We start from the raw sequence: 25,454 nt of genomic DNA, 5'->3' as shown, positions 1-25,454 counted from the left end.
ACAAACACACTCACAACATGCATTTAAAAGCAATGTTTACTTACCTCAGCTACTTGGGAAGGCTATATTTCAGCTAATTGTACTTCTATTTTTATTTCACTAATAGTGAATAAAGTAATATTATTTGTGTAATAAAATAAATTGCCGGAAAAGAAGGAGAGTGGAACACCAGCTGAGCTGCCCCTGTGGTCCTGGCACTGATTTTGTCACCTCTGAGGCCATGGTCGCAAAAGGCAAGCAGGGGGTTGCAGCAGCGACCCTTGGTGACCCCTAAATGACGTCTATGCCCCCCTCCACTCCAGGCCCATGACCATGCCTGATAAATGTACCTTGACGGAGACAAGGCCATAAAGACTTTTTCTGTGGGTGGGGTTTAATACTTACAGAACATGAAGCTATCGAGCATGGCTCACGAGGTGTAGCCATCCTTCCCTGACGACCCCAGTAGATTGGCTGTCTTGTCAACTCTGTTAAATATAGCCGGGGGCAGGCGACTGGTCACACACCTGTATCGAGCGCACCTCATGAGGTTCCCCCAGTGCATGCCACATGGAAAGGGATGATGGGGGAACCACTGTCGTTCAAGGATTGAGAAAAGATCCATGAGGGATTGTGAAAGGCCAGTCTCAATGCTCATTTCAAACTTCTCCAGTATAACTTTATCCATCAGACCTACCTCACCCCACAGTCACTCCATACGATATATGACAGCTGACTGCCCGGTTGTCCCCGTTGTGATGCACAGACAGTTGACTTCCTACACATGATATGGTCTTGCCTGGCCCTGTACACATTTTGCCGTGATGTGCTGCAGAGTCTTAACAGGGCCTCAGGATGTGATGTACAACTAGATATCCAATCTGTGGTGTTGGGGTTGCTCCCTCTGCCTGCAAAGAAACATTTAAGCAGGAAGTTTCTTCTCCTGGGCCAATACTTGCCAAGAGATGCATAGCCATTGCGTGGCTAAGGCCAACATCCCTAAGCCATAAAACATGGTTGAAAGATGTACTGGAATGGGCAAGTGCAGAACAAGTGCGAATGCGTAATGCTAGAAGAGATGAATGATTGGAGAAGGACTTATGAGCCTGGTCGGTTATGCTTTCTGACCTACAAGATGTGGTGACCTCCTCTCCTCTGGGGAGGGTGACGCTTCATCAACTGCTTGAATATCAAGAGGGCCGGGGAGAACCATGAATGGCCTGAGTCTCTTGAGGCAGCAAGTTATGTGGGTAGATATAATGTCCAACAAGCCTCCTTTTCACATCTAATGCGACAATGAACGTGCAAGCAGACCAAGGGTGCCAGGGGGGAGGAGTTTATATGTTTGGCATGGTTTTCTGAGAAAATTGAAAGATGTCATGGGTTGTTCTTCCTTCAATCCTTCCAAGATATATTTTGGGAGGGAACTAGGTAATTGTTCTTTTAAGATACAGCTGTGTTTTGTAACTTCTGTGAAATGCAATTTGTCTTTCTCTCACACTCATCCCTGGTAGATGAAAAGCCTACTACGCTGTTTCTCTTTCATTGTACCCCAGTGCAAAATGTTATGTAAGAAGAACAATGAGTCCTGCAGGATGTAATACTGCTCATGTTGAGATATCCGCAATGTTATGTTCATTTATTATCCCATAAAACCAATAAATTTTATTTAAAAAAAAAATAAAAAAGTGTACCCGTGCAGCTCGAAAAATCCCTGAATTTTGAGGTTAAAGAGTCCATGCCTCACAAAACCCTACCCATTGGCCTTGCACACCTCTGACACGGTTATGTTCAATTTCTTCTTCGAACGATCCATTGCTGTGTTATCCAACGCCACACTTCATTTGAATCGTGATATGATCCCAGACCATATGCTGTCAGTCTGGTTATTATGGCCCCAATTAAGTCCCTATGCCCAAGGTCGGCTGAGTCGTTCTCCCCCAGGTGCACAAGTATTGCGTCTGACTTCACTTTTCGCTTCATAGTGTGTTTTACAGTAGGCAGCAGATGTTACCATTGCATCCCCTGCTTGCCCATCCAGGAGACCTTAGTGTTGAAAAGCTACAATCCTTCATAATCTTTCCGAGCCGACACCCACTGCTGTGTTCTGGCAACGAAGGAATGGCTAAGTATCCACTTCCTGCGTACTAGACCGGAGGGACTTGTCATGAGAAAATAACTTATTTTAAATTGGGCCGGATGTAGCCCCAAAAGGACCCTGATGGCCACCGTCCTATCTGTTTGATGCGCTCTACATCCAGGCTGCTGACCGCCGCCGTTGTTGCAGCACCTATGCAGAAGGTGCAAATTCTTTCGGTGAGAATCCTGCTGCGCTAATGGGCATTCTGAGAATTGGGTTGAATTGAATGCGGCTGAGGTATGATCCACCCTCATGCTGGAAATGCAGCTGGTAGGCCTGGCCTCCACTGTTTAGGAAGTCACGCTTGCAGCAGATGGGGCAGCATTTGCTGTCTACCAAGCAGTGCAATGTGTTTTTGCCTCTGCCCTCATGGTCTGTTTCTGATCTGCGTTAGCATATAGTCATGGAGCTGTCTTCCATGACCAAGTTCCTTGTTCTCAAGCATGTCGCTCCTGGGTTGCCTTTGGCAGGAGTCACCAATTTGCTGACCTTGTATTCTCCAAAGAAAGCAAGGGAGAAGGCTGTCCTAAAGAAAGTAGCTCATGTCTGCCTGTGCAGGTGTTAGGGAGTTGTTTAAATATTTTTTGCAAGGTGCTGAAACATATGGGGTGTCTCCTGTCCCATCATTTTGGTTGGAGTCACCCTCATCCCTTCATGGCTTCTCTACAATAGAAAATATTGGCGGGTCACCTGCTAACTTCACATCTGCACTAATGTAGGTTTCTGCCCACGAGTTTGTTTTCTTTGTGGAGAATGCCCACCATATAAAATCCTACACATCCCTACTAGACACTTCACCCGACCATTGGTTGCTGGTAATGGCCTGAAACGTCTCCCAGTACTTACAATATTTTGTTGCCGTCTTAGGGGCTAGGGCATTGTCCACCAGCAAGCTCAGATTGGCTCTACCAGCTTCCAGCGTTCCCGCAGTACGGCCCTCCCATTGAGATCCGCATGCAGTGCCAGCTCCATGAATCTCTGTCACTGAAAACAAGACAACACATCAGCCACTGCAATTTCAATGCTAGGAATATGCCTGCCCCTGACCGCAATATTAGACCTGAACTGGCAGCCCACCAAGTGCCTTAGCAGGCAGAACACTATTGAGCAATGCGCTGACCCTAAATTTAAAGCCTGAACCACTCTGTGATAGTCTACCCATAGAGTAATTTTTTTGTTGGCTAGACGCACCTCCCATAAGAAAAATGCTACTATGATTGGAAAGAGTTCCAATACTGTCAAGTCCTCGGTGATCCCCTTCATGTACCAACCTAAAGGCCCGTAACCAATTCTCAATCTTTCACTCAACTTATAATAATGTATATATGTCTATGTACTCCTTATGCCACATCTTCTCTTTCACAGTTAGCGGGAAGAGGCTGGCCAAGCCTGTCTCCCTGCATATCACTGGTGGGTTGCCTGGTGAAGGCCTAGTTGCCTGCGGCTGGTGTGGTCGTACTACCTGCCCTGCTGCCCTGACCTTGCCACGGACCCATACAGTGTAAAAAATATGGAGGGGCTGACGGTGTTAACGGGCTCCCTGACCCCAGCCATAGCCATCATGCCGTGCAAGTGAATGGAGATAAGCCCTGCCCCTGGTGTGGCCCTGGTTGCCCCAATGCTCATTGCTCTGGGTTAGCCTGTTGCCCTAATACCGCTTGCGCTGCTGCATTGAGTACTTCGACCTGCATGCCATATTTAGCAATCCTCCTGACATCACCCCTGAAGTACTTGGTGCTATGCCATCAATAGTCTGCCCCAACTACACTGTCCTCATGTGGCTCACCATCGTTAGCTGACTTGTCCCCAGTCTGTTCTGCTGTGGGCATCCTGGCTGCTGCTGTACTGGCTACAGGCGCCGCCCGTGGTCGCTGTCATTTTTGGAGTCAGAAGCCCTCTCCTCAATGGATGATGGTGATGCGGGTCTCCTCTTGCCTGGCGCCCGCACCTGCTGCTTCTTGGTAGGTCTCTCTGTGGGGGCCACTATTCCGGCTGCATGCCTCCTGCTTCGGGAACCTTGCCATTGGGATCTACTGGCCTTCTTTCTGCCTGCTCCTGTTTGCTCCTTGGTATTGTGCAGTTGGAGAGCTTTCAGCACTTGTTTGATAACCCACTCCTTGCCTCGATTCACCACCAAGTTCCACATAATGGCGAAGGCTACGGACCTCTTCTGGGGGGCCCCCTGCCCTCTTAAACTGCTGGCATCCCGGGGGACCCCCGCCAATTGGTCCTGTCAAATGATGCTGACCAATTGGCCCCCCTGGGCTTTCACAGGCTTCTGTGCCTTCCTGTTTGTGGGTCCTGCCCCCCCGGTATGGGTTTATTGCGGGCCCCCAAGCAGTCCGGCTTCGCCTCCCAGCCTACGTGCTTTCTCATCCCATTCCTTACTCCTGGAGGATTTATCCTTCACCCTTTCAAACAGCACAACTTCCAAATTGTTTTCCATTTCCATGGATGATGACAGCCATTCTTCTATAAACTGAACTGCCCCCGAAGGTACTTCCTGCTTTTTCTTGTGTCCCTTTTCAGTTTCTATTTCTAGGCCTTTGAAAGCTGCAGTGGCACTTTTGTTTATTTACTGTCTGTCTGTATTTATTTTAGACTTATAGATTTGTGAGAGTTTAGCCAAGGCGATGCAGAAGCTTGCAGATTCTGCTCTATTTCTTTCATCATCAGGAGAGATTATTATATGTTCGCTGAGCAGAATGGAGTCTTTACAGAGGATCAGTTGTTGAGATTCACTGGGTGTGTGAGGAAGATTAGAAAGTCTTGAAGGTTTCCACGACATGACCTCATGCCAAATTGGCGGTGGCTTGGGAGCATTTTAGATAGCCTTCCCATCCTGATATATGGTATCGGAAAGAGTGTGAGGTGCTCCATTAGCTTAAAGAGCACAATAAAGGTGCAAAGTCAGGCCACAAAGCAAGATGGCTGCTTTCAAATAGAGATCCAGAAAGTCAAAGGGGAGTGCATTGCTCAAATTGCTGATACCAGGCACAATTCTTCTTTTTCATCATGGAGATGACGGGGTTGCCCCTTTTGCCAACTAAGAGTGCTCTTGGACTGCAGGAAATCAATTGTAAGGTGGGGAAATCTATGTGAGAATGGTGTCCAACCACCACCCTTTTTTGGATGGCGGAGCAGAAAGACAGGTCGTAGCCAACAGTACAACTTGGGCAACCTCTGCACACCAGCAGACTGCTTGCCAACCAATAAAGGGTAGGCATTCCAGAATCTCCTACCCATTTCCTGACGGGTACATAGTGCGCTTTATAAATTCTCTGATTGATTGATTGATTGATTTCAACCCTGCGAATCCAACCTGCAAAACTGTGAAGCCACCAAACGAGAAGTAATAGATAACTCTGCTTCCATCAGTCTTCCTGTAAGGTGCACTAGTTCTCTGAAAGCCACTATGCACCCAGGCGGACCCTCACAGTGGTCCCTACTGCAACAAGCATGACACACTATAGCCCAGAAGACAGAGAGTGAAATCCATCAATGTCAACTCACACACTATGAACTGGGCCCTCTATCCTCCTGCGTCTTTTTTCATTGCACTGAGATGCAATCATATCAAGTGACACTGTGTACATTTATGTTTGTAGACAAAGGGGACAACGTGATTCATAACTCCCCCTAACCCTTGTTCTACTCACTACAAAGATGAACTAATGCTGCGTGAATCTAGCAAGTCGGGTCGCCTCTGCCCAGAGGTTACAGATTCTTTCTCTCCTCTCATATGACTCCCATAATGTAGTAGATGGAGTGATTTATCTTGGGATCTGCTAGCACTGTGAAGTGATCTGATAAGTTGTACTTTATTCCCAGGGAGAATTAGAACACAAAGACAGCCCTTTGCCAGGCATATATGGAAAGCCATGTGTGTTAAATAAAACTTCATCCCCTGCCCATAACTTTCCCTGAAGCATCAATCACCACACTGTGCAAAACTAACTGGCTTTACTTCAAACTTCTACTTTCTACCACAATGGCCTCAGGTAAGGCCTCTGGTCAAATACTGTTTACAGAAGTGGTGTGGGGCATCAAAGCCACAAATGTAATCGCATCACAGGAAGCCTCCCTGGAGGTTATATTAAATAGAATCACAGCAGTGTGGAACAAGCTCAGTTCCAAACTAAATTGGTGGATCTAGCAGTGGAAGTGAAGACCTTTCATAAGAGTTGGGATCTGACATATGGTGTCTGCAACAGAAAATAACTGACTTGAAGACTGAGCATAATGCAAAAATATTAGACTCAATGGGTCCTACAGAAACTATAGAAAAACACCATCAAAAGATTCATGGTTGAACTCTTACCTCGCTCTACCATTCTGACCTCGTAACTGTTGATATTACTGAAAGCGCACCGTGTCTGAAACAGGATGTCATCTAACATAGAAAAAGGAAGACCTCACTGTCTTATAGCTTGTCTACTTTGCCATGAACAAGAAAGGCAGCATGCAAACACAGATCGTATGATCTAGATGGCCATAAAATCCAGATTACTACCAATTTTTCAACTGACACCAATGCCAAGAGGAATGCATTCCTATCCCAGAGAACTCAACTTCGGCAATGGAACATTAAATAATGATATGGGTGACACTTGATTGCAAATCTAGAGACTATGGTGTCTGATAACCTAGTTCAATTTCTTCCTGGACTGGAAGACTAACACATAGAAATTGCACAGCTATCAACAAGATGAGAAACTATCACAATGCCCAAATCAAGGCCCGCAGTGCTCTAGTAGTTCTAATGTTTGAACCCTCATGAAGCAGTCTGAATGACAGAAAGTGATCAGAACACTTGAGAGAAGCTCACACAAGAACAACAGAGACAACTCCAGGTCCCCACTGAAACCCACATCATCATTCGAAGATGACAAATCCTTGCAATCTACTGCCGGACACTGAACTGGATTATCAGATGAGTACTATCTGAATGGTGGGCTACACTTATCCCATACTGATCCCCTACATTCTTCCATTGCCTCTCCACCCCTTCTGTTTTTATTATTTATGGAAGCACAATATTGATCAATTATTTTCAGGGATATTACAGGGTAATCAGATGCTACTTTGTCTGCATAGCCCTGGCAGGAGTGGTTGCTACATACACTCCTCATTTTCCCCAACGTCCTCCTGCGCCACAGCTTTTAGTCACATGGGCTACAGCACCTTCACCCCTAGAGGGCTCTGGAGACAAATCAAGAGATAAGGCCTGCTATTGAAAGTTAAAAGATAAGATACTTCCCCACACTATTGTAGCTACACTTTGATCAAGCTATATTAAGCTTGTGAATACATACTTTTTATTCTCCCAAATACTCACCACCAAACCTAAGGGAAATTAAACTCCTTCTCTGTCCCCTACTCCCCCACTCCGCTCCTTAACAGTCCACACACTTAGAGGACTACTGCTCGTAGGAGGCTGGCCTGGTGTGCGGTGAGTACTTATAGTACTTACACCTTACACCGGGTCCAAGTATCCCCTATTAGTGTAGTGTAGTTAGTGTCTAGAAGCCAGGCTCTCTAGAGGTAGCTGTGGATGAGCAGCCAAGGCGTATCTGGGAGACATGCAAATTTCATGCAATACCACTGTAGTCACACATAGTACTTACACACATGAAGGAAAGCACTTAGTTACAAAAATAAAGGTACTTTATTTTGGTGACAGAAATCCCAAAAATACCATAGAGGCTATACTCCCTTAGGAGCTAAGTAATACACACATTATATACACTAGTATGCAGAAATAGGCATAAAAACAGTTAGAAAACAGTGCAATTAGTGAAAATCACAATAGAGAGAAATGGGCAAAGGGGGAGCACAACCCATATACAAAAAAATGGAAAGCAAAAGTCAGTTCCCCACCTAGGTAAGTGTAGTGTGTAGAGGGGAGCTGGGAGTACTAGGAAAGCCCAAAGGTAAGTACCACAACCCACCCCAGCAACAAGGAACGCAGGAGTAAATCACAGTAAGTTTCCAAAAACACACACAGAGAAGTAAGGAAGAATAATGCAAAATTCTGAAGAGACTGCAAGACACCAACAGTGGATTCCTGGACAAGAGGACCTGTGGAAAAAGGGGACCAAGTCCAAGAAGCACAGCAGAGTCTAGGGAGGGCAGGAGCCCCTACCCACCAGGATGAAGGTGCAAGAACTGAACGACCATTGAAGAAGAAGAGTCAGCACTGCACCCGAGAAGAATTCAGGTTCCTGGAGGATGCAGGTGATGTCTCACGCCGGAAGGAGGATTGCAGTCTGGTTTGCGTCTTGGGGTTACACCTACAAGCCTTGGCACACACAAAACTTGTGGTTAGCAGAAAGTGGAGCTGCTGGGGACCTGGTGGGCTCTACCCAGGATGGGGAGTCAGAGGGGGCCCTCAGCAACACAAAGAGCCCACAGAAGCCCAGGCAGCGCCCACAGGACGGGGACAGGAAAGCCACAGAAGAGGCCCATGCAGCACTACGAGAAAGGCTCCCATGCCGCCAGAGAACCACTCAGGGAGCTGTGCGTCGCAGGAAGTAGTGCTGGAGCTTCAGGATGCCTGAAGATCTTGTGGAAAGGATGCCAACAAGCCTTGGCAGCTGCAAAGGACGCAGTGCAGGGGGGGTACTGTTCTGTGTGGGCAGGCAAGGGCTTACCTCCACCCAAATTGGACAGCTGGAAGAGAGGGACGTCGGGTCACATCAGTCCACCACCCGTGATGCAGGATCCACACAACTCAGCAGGAGAGGGGATCCATGCAGCAGGTCATCGTAGCAGTTGTGCCTGCAGAAGCAGGGGAGAGATTCCTTCTTCCTTTTGAAGAAGGCTGAAGATGTGCTGTCCTCAGAGGATGCACAACCGGGGAAATGTTGCAGTTGCTGGAAGGAGCCGAAGATACAATGTTGCGAGAGGCGCCTTGCATCTTCGTTGCTGCGTGTAGGGTCCTGAAGAGTCCAGATGCAGTTTCTTCGGTCAGAAGTTGAAATGGAGGTTGCAGACGATTCCTGCTGGAGTCTTGTAATCTGAATCTCAGGAACCACCCAAGAGAGAGACCATAAATAGCCCTGAAAGGGGAATTGGTCACCTAGCTGGGTGACCACCTATCAGAAGGGGGCTCTGACGTCACCTGCTGGCACTGCCCACTCAGATGCTCCCAGAGTTTCCTGCCATCCATGAATCCAAGATGGCAAAACCCAGGGATCCTGTAGAGGAGATCTGAGCACCACCCCTGGGATGGTGATGGACAGGGGAGTGGTCACTCCCCTTTCCTTTGTCCAGTTTCGCACCAAAGCAGGGACTGGGGGTCCATGAACCAGTGCAGACTGGTTTATGCAAGGAGGGCACCAAATGTGCCCTTCAAAGCATTACCAGAGGCTTGGGGAGGCTACCCCTCCCAAGCCTGTAACACGTATTTGCAAAGGGAGAGGGTGTAACACCCCTCTCTCAAAGGAAATCTTTTGTTCTGCCTTCCTGGGCTTGAGATTCTCAAGCAACAGGAGGGCAGAAACCTGTCTGAGAGGCGGCAGAAGCTTGGGCTGCCTGAGGCTGTAATGGCAATACTTAGGGCCCTCTAAGGAGCCCCAGAGTGCATGGAATCATACAACCAGTGCTGACAAAAGCATTGGGGTATGATTCCAACATGTTTGATACCAAACATGCCTGTGTTCGGAATTACCATTATGTTTCTGGACATAGGTATTGACTTATGTCCAGTACACGCGTAAAATCGTGTCCCGGCACTCACAAAGTCTGGAAAAATGGGCCTGGAGTTTGTGAGGGCACCTCTGCTAGTGCAGGTGTGCCCTCACACACAGGTACTTTGCACCCTGCCCTCTGGACTGGAAGGCCTGCCATAGGGGCGACTGATAAGTGATCTGGTGCAGTGAAAAGTGGCAGTGAAGGGGTCCTTGCACTTTTTCACGCAAGCTGCAATGGCAGTACTGCAGAACCCTTTGCTTGGGCTCCCTATGGGTGGCAAAATATATGCTGCAGCCCATTGGGATCCCCTGGACTTATACTGGGGCACCAGTGTGCCAATTGTTGGATGAAATACAGTGATAACAGTTACCAACAACTACATTTAGAGGAGAATGAATAACTACTGGGGTCCTAGTTAGCAGGATCCCAGATGACACAGTCAAAAATACTGACAAACAGGCCAAAAGTGGGGGTAACCAAGCTAGAAAGGGTCTACTTTCCTACACTGCTCCTGCTCACACAACCATAAACACTGATTTTACATATACTAGCAATCTTCCTACAACACGAGATGGCGGCTAAACCACTTAACATTCTATATCTGAATGTCAATGTCTTAACACATTATATTAAAAGAAAGAAAGTATTATCATACTCATCCTCTAAACATATGGACATCGCCCTTTAAGAGACAGTACAAAACGCTTGGTCACGAAACCAAAAGAAATAGGGATGACCAGCTAACACCACCATGTCTCAACAGAGATGAGAGACTGGTACTGGGAGGAGAAAAATCAAAGGATGAAATAGCTCAGACAATTTCAAACCTTTCTTACAATAAAGCTCCAGGTGAGGACAGATATCTGAGAGAGTTCTACTAATGGACCAAAGATGAGCTAACAGATACCCTGCATGAAGCTTTTAAAGAGGCTGGACACTCGGGAAATGTTTGCCCCTCTCTCTAAGAGAGCTCTGATTGTACTTCTTTAGCCACTTTAGCCACAGAAAGACCAACTGCATTTTGAGAGCTATCACTCGATATCGCTCCTCAAAGACAACATCAACATATTTCATTTTTAACTTTTTTTATGAAGCACATCAATATCAAATAAACAACATACACAGAAACTTAGGTGCACAAGTTAGTCAGCGAACAGATAACTGCATGGTATCCTTTCGTGCAAATCCTAACACATCACAAAAATCATAGCACAATACAGTCAAATATCATATTCAGCTGTTTCAAAACAACATATGATAGTAGAATTCTATGGAGATACAGTTAACAAGCGAGGCAAAACATTTTCTAACTCAGGGGCAAACAAACAGAATATTAACCATATGTGTCTCCATCTACATCACTTGGTAAACATTCAGGAGCAAGGAAACGATCGCACAATCCCACCCAAACTTCTATATCATCCTGTGGCTTCTCATCAGTTCTACTATTCTTTATATTGATCTCTTCTGCCAGAGACCCTTCAGTAACATCCCTTTCCCAGTGAGCCAGCAAGGGCACCCTCTGCCCCATCCATGTAATAGCCACATGTTGTCCAGCCTATACCACGGCCAGCTGCAGGTATTTGTAGGACATCCTTCTTCCCTTGTGCCTCATCAAATTCCTCAACAGGCACAACTGAGGCGTGTGGGTTCCCTGTAGTGCTGTGGTGTGTGTAATACTATCCACTACCCGATCCACAAATAATGCACTAATAGGCAGCCCCGTCCAAATGCAGAATATCTGCCCCAGCAATGTTACAACAAGGGCGGGACAAGGCTCGGTCAGGATATAAGCATCTCAGTGTCAATTGAGTTATATATGTGCGACGAAGAAAACTGAAGTGGACCAGGTGAAACTGCTCATTGCCAGAGACTTTAAAGGTCAACGTGCAAATCCTGGCCCAGTCTTCATCTGTCACTGGGCATCCCAGGCCTGCATCCCAGGCTTCCTGTGCCCACAGTGTCCATGAACCACATCCGCCCCCATTAATTAGTACAATAGAGACACCAAGTGTCTCCCCATCCCACCAGTCAAGATCACCCCTAGGGTGCCAAATACAGAAGGAGCCGCAGAGAAGGTCCTCCAAGTCTCCCTGGCAAATTAAGCCAGTCCAGCATAATGCAAAGAATTCCCAGGTCCCACACTGAACTCCATCTGGGCACCCTCAAAGGATATAAAAATCTCATATGGGTCATCCCAAGTACCACAACCACCTTCCCTTTACACCTGATATGCAATATTACCCTCCAAGTGGCGAAGCTGGGCAAGTATCCACACTGGTAATTCCCTGTGGAAGGAGGCCTTAGGAAGCACCACATGTACCATTTGTTGCCATACTCAGGCCATTTGCCTGACCACATAGGGTCTGGCGCCCTCCATTTACAACATCGTAAGGTCCTCCCCACACACACACCCTCTCAGTAAGCGTTTCTCCCAACTGTCACACTCTGCTAACCATTGCACCACATGCTGCAACACTGCAGCAAAGTAATACAATTCTAATTGCGGTGCTTCTAGCTCGCCACTCTTGTAGCTCCGCATTGGTGTAGTCTTGGCTACTCTACTGCGCGCATTCGCCCATATCACAGAAGTGAGCAGGGTATCCAGCTTTTTAAGTGCCCAGGCAGGGAGAGGACAAAGGAAATGTTGTATAGTATAGTGACAGCTTGGGAGTAGCACCATCTTTGAAATTGCAATCCCGCTCATGAGTGAGAGTGGCAGGATGTTCCAAAAGACAAGAGATGATTTCAGAGAGTCCAAAACTATACTCATGTTATATTGCATCTGATCCTTTCTCGATTAGCAACCGTAATCCTCAGATAACAGAATCTATCCAGCTCCCACCAAAGGCCCAGATAAAGGAGATGTTTCACCGGAGTCACAACCAGTGCCAAGAGAGGGAACAACAACAACTTCCTCCAATTTAATCTCAGAATGGACACCACTCCAAAAGATACTCAGCTACCCACCCAGTGATTTCTGCGGGCACCTAAGGTAAAAGTGGGTCATCCACATATAGAAACACCAGGTGGTTTGTCTCCCCCATAGGTATACCCCACTGAGACATGCATTTTGATCACCAGGTGATCCAGTGCTAAGGGTGACAGCAGGCAACCCTGCCGTGTGCCCCTTCCTAAATCTCGGCCCTCAGATCGGAGTGGGCCCAAACTAATCCATGCATTTGTGCTTTTGTACAGTAATCGCATCCAATCACGAAATTTCAGACCAAAGCCAAAACTCTTTAACACTTGCATAAAGTATTCTCAATCAAATGACTTTTTAATATCCGCAGTGTCCAGGACTATCTCCTCACACTGTCCCTCTACCTCATGCAATATATGTGTAAGCCGTCTCAGGGTCATATCCATATTGCGGCCCAGGATAAACCTGCACTGGTCTTCATGGATCGGATCACCCACCAAGGGGCACAGATGGAGGGCTATTATTTTACAGAGGATCTTTACATCAGTATTTAACATCGAGAGTGTCTGGTAGGCAGCAGGGTCCGTCACATTCCTCCCCCGGTCTTAGATTTCAAGCCTCTCTCTCCCTCCCCCATGGTTTGGGGCAGTTTTCCCTTGACAAGAGTCTCAAGAAATACTTCCAGGAGCCCTGCAATGAGAGCAGTGAAGTCTGACAGAACTCCGTTGGGAACCCATCCCCTCCTGTAGCCTTGTGGTGAGAAGTAGCTTGATGGCTGCCCTCAACTTCTCTAGTGTAAAGTCAGATTCCACTTCTAGGCGTGCCCCCTGCTCCACAGTTGGAAGAGTGAGTTGCCCCCAGGAAGATCTGTATCTCTGCCTGAATGATTCACAGGTCTTTTCAATATACCCCCTTCAGGTGGTGTTTGAGCGTGTCCACGACTGCCTCTCGTGTATTCATCAGTGCACCATCCTGGGCCCTCAAACGAACAATTGGGTCACTGATGCTTCTTGAAGCAAAATCCAGGCCAGTAGCCTCCGGACTTGTTGAACAAGTTACTTATCTTCATTAACACATTATTTGGTAGAGATAGGATCTAGCTGCAGATTCCTTACTTTTGAATCCTCGCTAGGCGCAAGGCTGGACCCGGAAGCTTTTCCTCCCAGCAAAAGGGAATCGCACAAAACCGTACCAACATCATCCACCGTATCTGACGTCAATGTAGTCCATGTAACCTCATCTACGACGTCAATTTCTTCTGTGACTATTTTTCCACACTCAAAACGTGGAGCTACATATAGAAACCGCCTGTCAAAACAGTGTGCTAAAATAAGACACCCTTGAGTCAAACAGTCTATGAATTCTGAATTCAGGATATAAAGTTCCATAATGAAATCTGTGAGACAAAAGATGACTCAGTTCGCGGAGCGGGTAGGATGGGAGGGTCGTTAAGGAATCTGCAGCTAGATTTTGTCTCTAAGACATAATGCATTACCAAAGGTAAGCAACTTGTTCATCTGATAGAGAAATCCATCCGCAGATTCCTTACTTCAGAATCAGATATTAAAGTCATACACTCCCAGGAGGAGGGTCTGCGAACTGAGACCATTAAAAGTCTCTAAAACCGTTCTAGAGCTAGAGAAAAAAAAACGAACATTCATAACAATTTAGGTGAGCAATAATTTACTCTACAACATAAATAACAAACTCCCTTTGGGGAGGGGTGCACATCCCTAATCCTATTGGGGGGAATCCTCCAAAGCAAGATGGAGGATTTCCAAAGGCAGGTACGACCTCAGCTCAGGACACCTTAGGGGCTGTCCTGGCTGGTGGGTGACTCCTCCTTGTTTTTCTCATTATCTCCTCCAAACTTGCCGCCAAAAAGTGGGGGGGAAGAGGGGGGAGGGAGGAGGGTTGTTGCGGGCACCTCCACTTGTTATACAGATCCTGCAAGGGGAGGTGTGAAGCACCTCCACCCAGTACAGGCTTTGTTCCTGGTCACAGAGTGCACAAAGGCACTCACCCAATGTGGCCAGAAACACATCTGGATGTGGCAGGCTGGCAGAAACTGGTCAGCTTAGCACTAGTAGTTGGGCTGGTATGCAGGGGGCATCTCTAAGATGCCCTCTGGGTGCATTTCTCAATAAATCCCACACTGGTATCAGTGTGGATTTATTGTGCTGAGAGGTTTGATATCAAACTTCCCAGTATTCAGTGTAGCCATAATGGAACTTTGGAGCTCGTGTTTGACAAACTCCTAGACCATATACTCTTTATGGGTACCCTGCACTTACAATGTCTAAGAATTGGCTTAGACACTGTAGGGGCATAGTGTTCATGCAGCTATGCCCTCACCTGTGGTATAGTGCACTCTGCCTTAGGGCTTTAAGGCCTGCTACAGGGGTGACTTACCTATGCCACAGGCAGTGGGTTGTAGGAATGGCACACTGAGGGTAGTGCCATGTCGACTTCGTTTTTTTTTCCTCACCAGCACACACAAGTTGTGAGGCAGTGTGCATGTGCTGAGTGAGGGGTCCCCAGGGTGGCATAATACAGGCTGCAGCCCTTAGAGATCTTCCTTGGCCACAGAGCCCTTGGTACCAGGGGTACCATTTACAAGGGACTTATCTGTGCGCCAGGACTGTGCCAATTGTGGAGACAAAGGTACAGTTTTAGGGAAAGAACACTGGTGCTGGGGCCTGGTTAGCAGGATCCCAGCATACTTTCAATCATAACTAGCATCAACAAAAGGCAAAAGGTTAGGGGTAACCATACCAACATTGGCATTTTCCTACAATAATACAAAGGCCTTTGTCCTTTTTGAGGACCAGAAAGTAGCAGGAATAGCAACCACAGCCTAGTTCTGGCACTGGCACCCTGTCTATTGCCCCCTTGGCTATAAGAGCCATGACTTCCTCGTGGAGCAAAGATAAATGATTCTCCATCAGTCGGTCGTGAGATGGAGGCATTGAGAGAGGAGAGGATCAAAGGGGAGGGAGTAGCCCCTCTGGGACCTGTGGCAGCACTAATGCAACCGTGTCCCACAGTGTGTGGGAAGTACAAGTTACTTACCTTCGGTAATTAAAAATTAATCTGGTAGAGACAAATTCTAGTTGCAGATTCCTTACCTTTGAATTTCCCCAGGTATTAGGCTGGACCCGGAGATTTTTCTTCGAGCAGTATCTGTGCGCGCAGTCAGGGGGTGTCAGTCGACTCTGCGTGTCATTGGTGTCGTGTTCACCGTGAGGATGTTGCGGTCATATATAAGCGCCACTCTGGCGCGCTGATATCAGTTTCTTTTCACAACTTTCCACACCAGTAGCGCGGAGCCATGAAGAACACTAAGAGTGGTGCACCAGAATTAGGGCCCTTAAAGAAAAAGTTCCTGTCCCTAGAAATCAGTTTGCACTGCGGTGAGGATGGTCGGGTCGGTAAGGAATCTGCAACTAGAATATGTCTCTACCAGATATTTAGTTACTGAAGGTAAGTAACTTATACATCTGATAGAGACTTCTAGTTGCAGATTCCTTCCCTTTGAATAGATACCCGAGCAATAGCATCCCCGGTGGAGGGCTGCAAAACAGGATCACACCAAAAAGTCATGCAGGACCGATCGGCCAAAGTAGCCATCCCTTTGGACCTGATTGTCTAGGCAGTAGTGTTTGGTAAAAGTGTGGAGAGATGCCCATGTTGCTGCCTTACAGATATCCAGGACTGGAATGCCCCGTGCTAGCTCTGTGGTAGCAGAAGCAGCTCTGGTAGAGTGAGCTTGCAAACCTTCTGGAGGTTGCTTTTTAGCCAGAGCGTAGCACATTTTGATGCATAAGTGTAGCCATCATGAAATGGTCTTCTGCACCGCCTTCGCCTTCTTTGCAACCACATATCCCTCAAAGAGTTGATCGTCCAACGGGAAGTCTTTGGTACGATCAAGATAGAACACCAATGCTCTTTTTGGGTCCAGACAGTGGAGTCTCTCCTATTCATGAGAGGGATGTGGGGGTGCATAAAAGGTAGGCAAGGTGATGGACTGTCTGACATGGAAGGGTGTCATTACCTTAGGTAGAAAAGAAGCCCTCCTTCGAAGCACCACTTTGTCAGGATGTATGGCCAGAAAAGGTGGCTTAGATGACAGAGCCTGGAGTTCACTAACTCTGCGGGCAGAAGTGATGGCAACTAAAAAGATAGTCTTTATAGTTAAGAGCCATAAAGGACAGTTGTGAAGGGGTTCAAACAGGGTACACATAAGGTAAGTTAAGACCAAATTGAGATCCCATTGTAGCATGATGAATGGGATAGGAGGAAGGAGATGTGTGAGGCCTTTAAGAAACCTCCCAACTATGGGAGATTTAAATAAGGAAGGCTGATCTGGTAACCTCAAGAAAGCAGAGAAATATCCTTTAAGAGTGCCCAAGGTGGAACCCTGCCAGGCAAGGGAAAGAATAAAGAAAAGAACTTGAGAAAGTGGAGCAGATAGAGGATAGACAGATTTGTTGATGCAACATGCCACAAATTTCTTCCAATGACAAGCATATACAGTTTTGGTTGAGGAACGCCTGGGTGCCAAGATAACGTCACAGACTTTGGGAGACAGGTCAAAAGACGTCAGCTGTCACCACTCAATCTCCACACATGAAGCTGCAGAGTTGACAGGTTCGGGTGGATGACCCTCCGCTGCTGCTGAAGAGAAGATCCTTCTGAAGGAGCAGTCTGACTGAAGGAACTATGGCCATGTTGAAGAGCTCGGCATAACAGATTCTTCGTGCCCAGTCCGGAGCCACCAGTATTACTTGGGCCCAGTCTTGCCTGATCTTCTTCAGAACTCTGGGCAAAAGTGGTATAGGTGGAAAGGCGTACAGGAGGCCTGAATTCCACTCGCAACACAAAGCGTCACCGAGCGAGTGCTGCCTTGTAAACTCCAACGCGCAAAACAGCTGACATTGCACGTTCTCTAGGAAGGGAAACGAGTCTTACCAAGGTTCTCCCCACCGCAGGAAGAGACCTTGCGCCACCTCCGGATAGAGACGCCATTCGTGATTGATCATGCATCGTTGGCTGAGTTTGCCTGCTCTGGCATTCAAGGAGCCTGCCAGGTGTTGAACCACCAGGGAAATGCCCTGATGTTCCAGCCAAGTCCGGAGGCGAATGGCCTCTCGACAAAGGGTCCATGACCGCACTCCGCTTTGTTGCAATACCACATGGCACTGTTGTCGTCTGTGAACACCTGCACTGCTTTTCCCTTGAGGGAGGGAAGAAATGCTCTCAATGCTAGTCGAATAGCTTGGAGCTCCAAATGATTGATATGGAGCCTGGTTACTGCCAGAGAACAGATGCCTCTGATCTCTGCCTCTCCCATGTGGCCACCACATCTTAGGAGTGACGCATCTCTCATGACCGTAAGATCTGGTTGGGGAAGAGAGAGGGATATGCCCTTGGCCCAATCCTGATTTGTTAACCACCCCTGCAGGTCTCTCGCAGTTCCTTCCGAAATCTGGACCTTGTCAGAGAGATTCTCCTGATGCTGCTCCCATGGGAATACGGGTGCGAGGCCAAGGGACCTGGCCGTGGCTCGGGAATCCTTAAAGCTCTCGAGCGCTGAGTCCGCCTTGTCTCCGAAGAGACGTGTGCCATCAAACGGCATGTCCATCAAGGATTGCTGGACATTCCCTGTAAAGCCAGATGTTCTCAGCCATGCGTGGCGCCTCAATGCAACCGATCTCCCCAGAGTCGGTCATATCCAGTCCACAACGAATCATGAACTTCGCTGGATCCCTCTGATCTGTTACGTCTTGGGAAAGGACAGTACGGGCCTCCTCCGGAACTGCAGGCAGCACTTGCGCGACCATATCCCAGAGAGTCTGGGAATAGCGGCCCAAAAGGCATGCAATGTTCACGGACCGCAGCGCTAGACTATTGGAAGAAAACAACTTCTTCCCAAAATTATCCAGTCTTTTTGATACCCTATCCGGGGGTGCGGCAGGGAATGAGCCAGATGAAGAAGAAGCCTGGATGACAAGGCTCTCAGGCGTGGGGTGTTGGGTGAGGAATTCCGGGTCCGACGGCGCAGGCCGATGGCGGGGGGCAATCGTCCTATTCACAGGAGCCCCTGTGCTGGGTCTGGACCAAGTACCGAAAAGGACGTCTGTCAGTACTTCATTAAAGGGAAGAAGGGGGTCAGAAGAGGAAGACCCTGGCTAAAGTACGTCGGTTAGGATATTAGGCCTAACCTACACAGAAGGTAGCTCGAGGTCCAGGACCTCAGCCGCCCTTCTCACCACCATGGAATAAGAAGCACCCTTCTCCGTAGCCACGCTAGGAGGAGAGAGCATACCAGTGTCGGGGGAGGTGTCTAGACCACTGGCATCACCCAAATCCTGCACCCAGTCCATTTGGGGGTCAAGCTGGTATTCTAAAAGTCCGGTGTCCCCTCCATACTCTCCCTGTATCCATACCCACAAGAATAAGAGTCTGGATCAACCCTGGACCCAGGAGAGCCCATAGAGCATCAGCGTTGAGCAACGTCGTTCCGGCTCCGGGTTGACGGGTATGAGGATGGGATCGATGTCGATTGTGGGCACAACCGTCGTCGGGAGCGTCAACCCGATGACAGAGATGGTCGCTGTGGCACGACCAGCGTCAGGACGGATCCGCGATTGGATCCGGAGGGGCCCTCAGGAGCCGTGGCCGAAGCCAACGATTTCGAAACCGAGGGAACCCCAACTGACTCACCTGTGCACAAAGGCGTCTTAGGTGGGTCGGACTGCCCAAATATGAGCCGCATGCCCTCTTAAAATTCTTTAAGTTGGGCAGGGGTGGCTCCGGCTCCTGGAAAGTTGGGGAAGCGCAGAGCCAACCCAGATGAAGGCTCCGTTGACTCAGGCCTAGAGCAGCGAGGCTCTTCCCGCGTCATACTATCAGATCGACGGTGTGAAGTCGAAGAATGCCTGTCCTTCTTCGACTTATTCTTTTTGTAACCCGAATGTCCCGATGACTTGGAGGACGAGGAGTGGTGGTGACTCCGTCGCCGGTCTCAAAACCTTCCTCTCGAACAAGACCGTGAGCGCCGCAGATTCTAGTGTCGGGCCGCCATGAGCTTTAGGGGCCGATCCCTCAAAGCTTTTGGGTTCATGGCCCAACACTCTGAGCATGACTTCGGGTCGTGATCGCGCTCTAGGAACCAAAGACACACGAGGTGCTGATCTGTCACCGACACAGTTTGGTGAGAGGAGTCGCAGGGCTTGAATCCGGACTTGCGGGACATCCCTCGATGGATCAGCGAACTCATCAAAAACTTCGACAAAAGTGCCAACATAGTAAAAAAATTACTGAGGAAGCTCTCTCCGGATCTGCACGTAGGCTGGTGCGGAAAGAAAAGAGCTGACGTCAACACGGCGGGGTGGCGCCCATATAAGACCGCAACGTCATCACGGCAAACATGACGTCACCTACGCACGCGGAGTCGACTGACGGCGCGCAGAGATACTGCTCGAAGAAAAATCTACGGATCCAGTCTGACGGCTGGAGAAATTCAAAGGTAAGGAATCTGCACCTAGAAGTCTCTATCAGATAAGTGGCCCAGTAAGCATGCAGTATTCATTGACTACAATGCAAGGCTGGCAGAAGAAAACAATTTCTTACCCAAGCTATCCAGCCTCTTGGATTCCCTATCCGGGGGTGTGTTAGGGAACGCTCCAAGGGAAGTATAAGCTTAGACCACCTAGCTCTCCAGGGTAGGGTGTTGGGTGAGGAAACTTGGGTCCCAAGGGGCGAGGAGGTGGGAAAATGCCCTATTTACAGGAGCCCCTTTGATGGGTTTGGACCAGGTTCCCGCAAGGATGTAGGTGAGGGTTTTGTTGAAAGGGAGCAGGGGTTGAGAAGAGGATGCTCCTGGGTTGCAGTACCTCTGTCAAGATATTAGTCTTGACTGCCACTGAGGGCAATTCAAGATCCAGGTCCTCAACCTCCCTCTTCACTACCATAGCGTAGGTAGCTCCCTCCACCGTAGCCACGTGAGAGGGAGAAAGCATACTGGTATTAGAGACGTGTCCAGTCTGCTGGCATCACCCAGTCCCTCACACCAATCCATATCCTGTTCTTCAGACTGGTATTCTAAAGGGTCCAATGACCCCTCCTATTCTTCCCTGAAGACTAGGTGTTCTGAATCAAACTGAGGCACCAACCTAGGACACAGGAATCATGTCGGCGCTGGAATCAGAGTTAGGTTACACGGCTCAGGTGGACTTCGGTGGGCACCGGCGTTGCAAGGACAGCGCCAGGGAAGGTTGCAGTAGCATGATATGCACCAGTTCAGATCCATGGCGGGCAATCAGAGCTGGGGTCCAAGCTGCTGGTGCACAACCAGATGGGGCCCCCTCTGACACCGCAGGGCCCGAAGGCGCTCTGGAGGATTCAGCTCACTCAAAAATTAGGCGCATTGCCTCAAAATTCTTTAATTTGAGCAGGGGTCACTCCAGCACCCAGAAAGCTGGGGAGGCACAGTCAGCCCTGGCGTAGGCTCCGAAGAACCATGCCTTGAATGCCGATGTTTCTTCATCGCGTAGGCCAATAGACGAGAAGAAGTCGAATCACACTTCAACTTCTTGTGCTTTCTGTGCCTCTTACCTGAATGTCCCAAGGACTTAGAGGAGGCTCGAAGGGTGACCCTAAGGTTATGGGTTATAGATTTCTTGATGACGATCAATGCTTAAGATATCTTCTCCTAAGGTGCTCACAGATTATTTTTTTTAAAGTGACAAGGTGGGGTTTCACTAGCAATTCAGGTCCTCCATTTTACTTTGAAACTAAGCCAATATTCTCGACTCAGTAAACATTATTGTATATGAATTCAGTTCCTACCTTCTTGAGTGGCATTTGGATTCAGCCACATTCATAGTAAACACACTTTTTTGGGGGGGCAAACAATGTTGTTGTTCTAGGTTGACCATAGTACTTTTTTATAATATACAAGAACATGTACTATAGGTTCCCCAAGCAGGAAAATGTATTACATTTGGACCACTGTAGGAAAGTGGGTTGTTGGTTGACTGAGGTGTGAGTCTTGGTCAAGCAGCAACCACAATCCTTGTCACGGTGTGGCATAAGCCAGCCCTAAATGAACCTGTGCTCAACCCTCTGGTAGCTTGGCACAGAGCAGTCAGGCGTATGCAAAGTGTTTTTACAACACATAAAACCGTGATAAAGTGAATACCCTACTCAAAAAGGATATCACACCAAGTTAGAAAAATAGAGCTTTCTTTCATAAATGAAAGACCAAAACAACAAAAATCCAATCAGTAGAACCGGAGATATGCAATTGTAAGAAAGCACAAAGTGCCAACTGTGGAGATCTGGTTGAAATGGAGCAGGACAAAGCCACAAGTTCAGACCCACTGCCATGAAGTGCAGGCCGGCTACAGGGACCAAGTTAGGTCCACTGAACAAAGTACCTTAACTCTTGGTTTGCCAAGCGTTGAGAGAAACCGCGTGGAAGATGCGTCATGCAGCTGAGGAGAAGCTTTGGCGAGGCTTTGGTTCCAAGATGCAAGGGGGATGCAGTACGAGGGCCTGCATCGTTGTCGAAGATCCTGTCGACGAGGCTTCAGATGCGAAGTCCAGCGTCAGGATGCAGCAAGCAGTCGGGGCAATGCATCGGTTCCAAGAAGCTGCAATGCGATGTGGAGTCCAGTGTCATTGTTAAGGCCTGTGCCATGGATGTGTTGTGTTGTGGCAGTTTCGATGGGCTGCAATGGGATGCAGGTCTTTGCGATGAGTCCAATGCATGCAGCAGCGAAGTGTTGCTTCTGCTCGGGTTTGTGCCGCACAGCTGAGAAGATGCGCTGGTTTTGCATGATCCACAGAGGCAGGCTGACCACCTTGAGCCCACTTGCAAGAGCTACAGGACTGGGGTGGCACTACTTGACATGGTAGACTCACAGATGGCAGAGTCTAGGTGCAGAAGCAAGGTTGTAGAAAGCTGGATGTGTCACTGAGACTTCAGATCAGGAGGCCAGACGACTAGCCTTTGGAGTCACTCTGGACTCTGGGTTTAAGAGATGCAGGTGCAGTCCTTCTCACCATGACAAGAGGGCAGCAGGTCAGCACAGCACAGCAGGGCAGCAGTCCTTCAGAACTAGAAGTGCCCTTCTGGGTTAGAGAACATAGAATTCCCTTTATCCCTCTCGGACAACGGAATCTGCCAGTCCCCAGACGTTAAATCAGAGGTGCTGAGGAACTTGGCAGGTTCTAGCAGATATATGAGCTCATCAGCTTGGGGGATGGGGTGTGCATCAGTCTTGGTGACTGCAAAGAGCCCCCAGTATTCCACATAGAATGTAGTTCTGGGGTGGCACCTAGAAGGGCAATCTTAGGGACCAACACCACTAGGCTGGAACAAGGTCTGTTTGACGGCTCAGTAAGTTCTAACCAGCCTCTCAAACACTTTTCCTTGATGCTGGCTCTCACCTTATCAGACAAACTGTAACATTTACTTTTCACAGATGTGCTGTCCCCATTATCAATATGATGGGCACAACATGTAGTGAGTCCTGGGGTAAGGAAGAATAAAGAAGCAAACTACCCCAACAACTTGTGGCATGTTTTTCTTTTGCTCCACGGTCAGTGTAGGGGAGATACAACCTCCACTGACCTATTCTGCCCTTTGGAAGAAACAAGATCAGGGACAGGTTCACTCTCCTCCTCTACTCCATCATCTGTGACCAGAAGCATTGTTAACTCAGAACTATTGAATTAGGGTTTGAGGTATATTAGGTTGGTGATCGCACTTTCATATCATAGGCCCCAGACCAACGGCCTTGTAGGGACCAGGGCTTCACTCACTCCATCACCCACACTTTTTGGCCAGGCTGAAACTCGACCAAGGTGGTCTTCTGGTCGAACTACTGTTTCATGACCTTCTGGCTGACTTCTAGATTTTCCTTACTTTGTTTCCAGAAGTGCTTCATCTGTGCACGGACTACCAGCATGTAGCTGACCACATCATGGTGGGGGGCCTTCCAGGAAGCTTGATCCCACCCCTTCTTGACCAGATTGAGAGATCCTTGCAAAGGTGCCCATACAGATACTCCAAGAAGCTGAAGCCAAACCCCATCAAACAACATGAATAGCAAGAGGACGCCCCACTTCCAACTCAAGGGTTCTGACAGGCCCATTACCATGCCTTTGAGGGTCTTGTTGAACCTCTCAACAAGCACATTGATTTGAGGGTGGTAAGGAGTGGAGAACTTTTAGGATACCCCAAACTACTTCCACATGGCATTCGGGTACCCTGACATGAAGTTATTACCATCGTCTGACACAGCTTGTTGGGGAACCCCACATGGGGAAATATCCCCACCAGTGCACTGGTCACTGCATGAGTAGTCACTGTCCTCAGAGAGATAGTCTCTGAGTACCAGGTGGTATGGTCCACCAATACCAGGTTGAACCTGTTGCCCATAGTTGCCAACAATGGGAAAATGTTGCAGGGGAGCCTTGCGCTTTCCGCCTGACCTGCTACTGGCATTTCAGGTAGGGCAGGACTTGCAGAAACATCTGGGACTCTCTTTATCTGGGACTAATAAAAGTAGGTGACAAGCCTGTAAAAGGTCTTGTCTTGCCCTACATGACCTGCCCAGACAACATCATGAGCCAGCTCAAGTAGGAAGGCCCTATAGCACTAGGGGAACCACCAACACACGTGCTGCCCCAGGCACAGAAACCCTAGTCTCGCTATACATGAGGTCATTCTCCGAGTAAATCATGTGATCACCGGAGGCGTTGCCAGCTGCCTGGTCCTTGGCCTGCTGCCGTAGCCCTCAAGTGTGGCACACTCCATCTGCATATTGCAGAACTCCTCACTGGTGGGACCCCCTTCCTGCTGATAGTTGGCCAACATAGGTAAGTTCCCCAGGGTGGCAACATCCTTCCATCTGGGTTCTAGGGCGCCCCCCTCCGGTTCAGCCTCTTCCAGAGATATACAATTTACATTTTTAAGTGAAAATTGTACCAAAAACCACAAAGCACCACTTGTGAATATCTGGTCACGCCCGACTGGACAAAGTCAGAAGTTGAGGCTGACCACAATGAAGTGCGGGTGGGATACAGAACCCGGTAAGGCCGATGAAACAAAGTACATCACACAGTCAAAGTGATGTAACGGTTCCGAGATGTAGCAAGGCTGCAATGCAAGGGCCTGCATCATCGTAGAGGATCCTGTTGACGGGGTTTGCAATGCAAAGTCCAGCATTGGCTAGTCTGGGCAATATGTCAGTACCGAGGAGCTGCGAGGCGGAGTCTGGTGCCATTATCAAGGCTGCAGTCTAAAAGAGAGCCTAAGCCGTTGCCGAGGCTGCTTCATACAATGGCAGTTCTCACGGGCTGAAATGCGATGTAGTTTGTTGCAATGGGTCTAATCCACGCAGCAACAGTGATGCTTTGTTTCTGCTTGGGGTAGTGCTGAACAGCAGAAGGGATGTGTTGGTTCCAGCTGTGGGAAGAGTTGGAATTTGAAGTCCAGTATTTCCATCCAGTTGTTCTTGGAGGTCTTCTAATCATTCCTGCCCATCTTGTGAGTGTCATATCTTCATCGTCTTCAAGGCCCCAGCTAACTATTCCATCTCCAACTCCTTTCTGACCTTCCTCAAGTTCTTAGAACAGTCGAAAATTGTGAGTAACCTTTACCCCCACGCCTGTGGTCGCTGCCATCTTGTTTCTTTTTCCATT

General features: G+C 48.3%; 1 protein-coding gene across 1 annotated transcript in view; it reads right to left on the bottom strand.

The window, feature by feature from the left end:
- Positions 1 to 25,454, bottom strand: part of DNAH5 (dynein axonemal heavy chain 5) — a 4,110,061-nt gene that overhangs the window by 68,520 nt on the left and 4,016,087 nt on the right. The gene's annotated exons all lie outside the window — the stretch shown is intronic.

Source organism: Pleurodeles waltl, chromosome 2_2, assembly GCF_031143425.1.
Source record: "Pleurodeles waltl isolate 20211129_DDA chromosome 2_2, aPleWal1.hap1.20221129, whole genome shotgun sequence".
Lineage (NCBI taxonomy): Eukaryota > Metazoa > Chordata > Amphibia > Caudata > Salamandridae > Pleurodeles > Pleurodeles waltl.
This window is presented reverse-complemented; position numbering and strand designations above follow the sequence as displayed.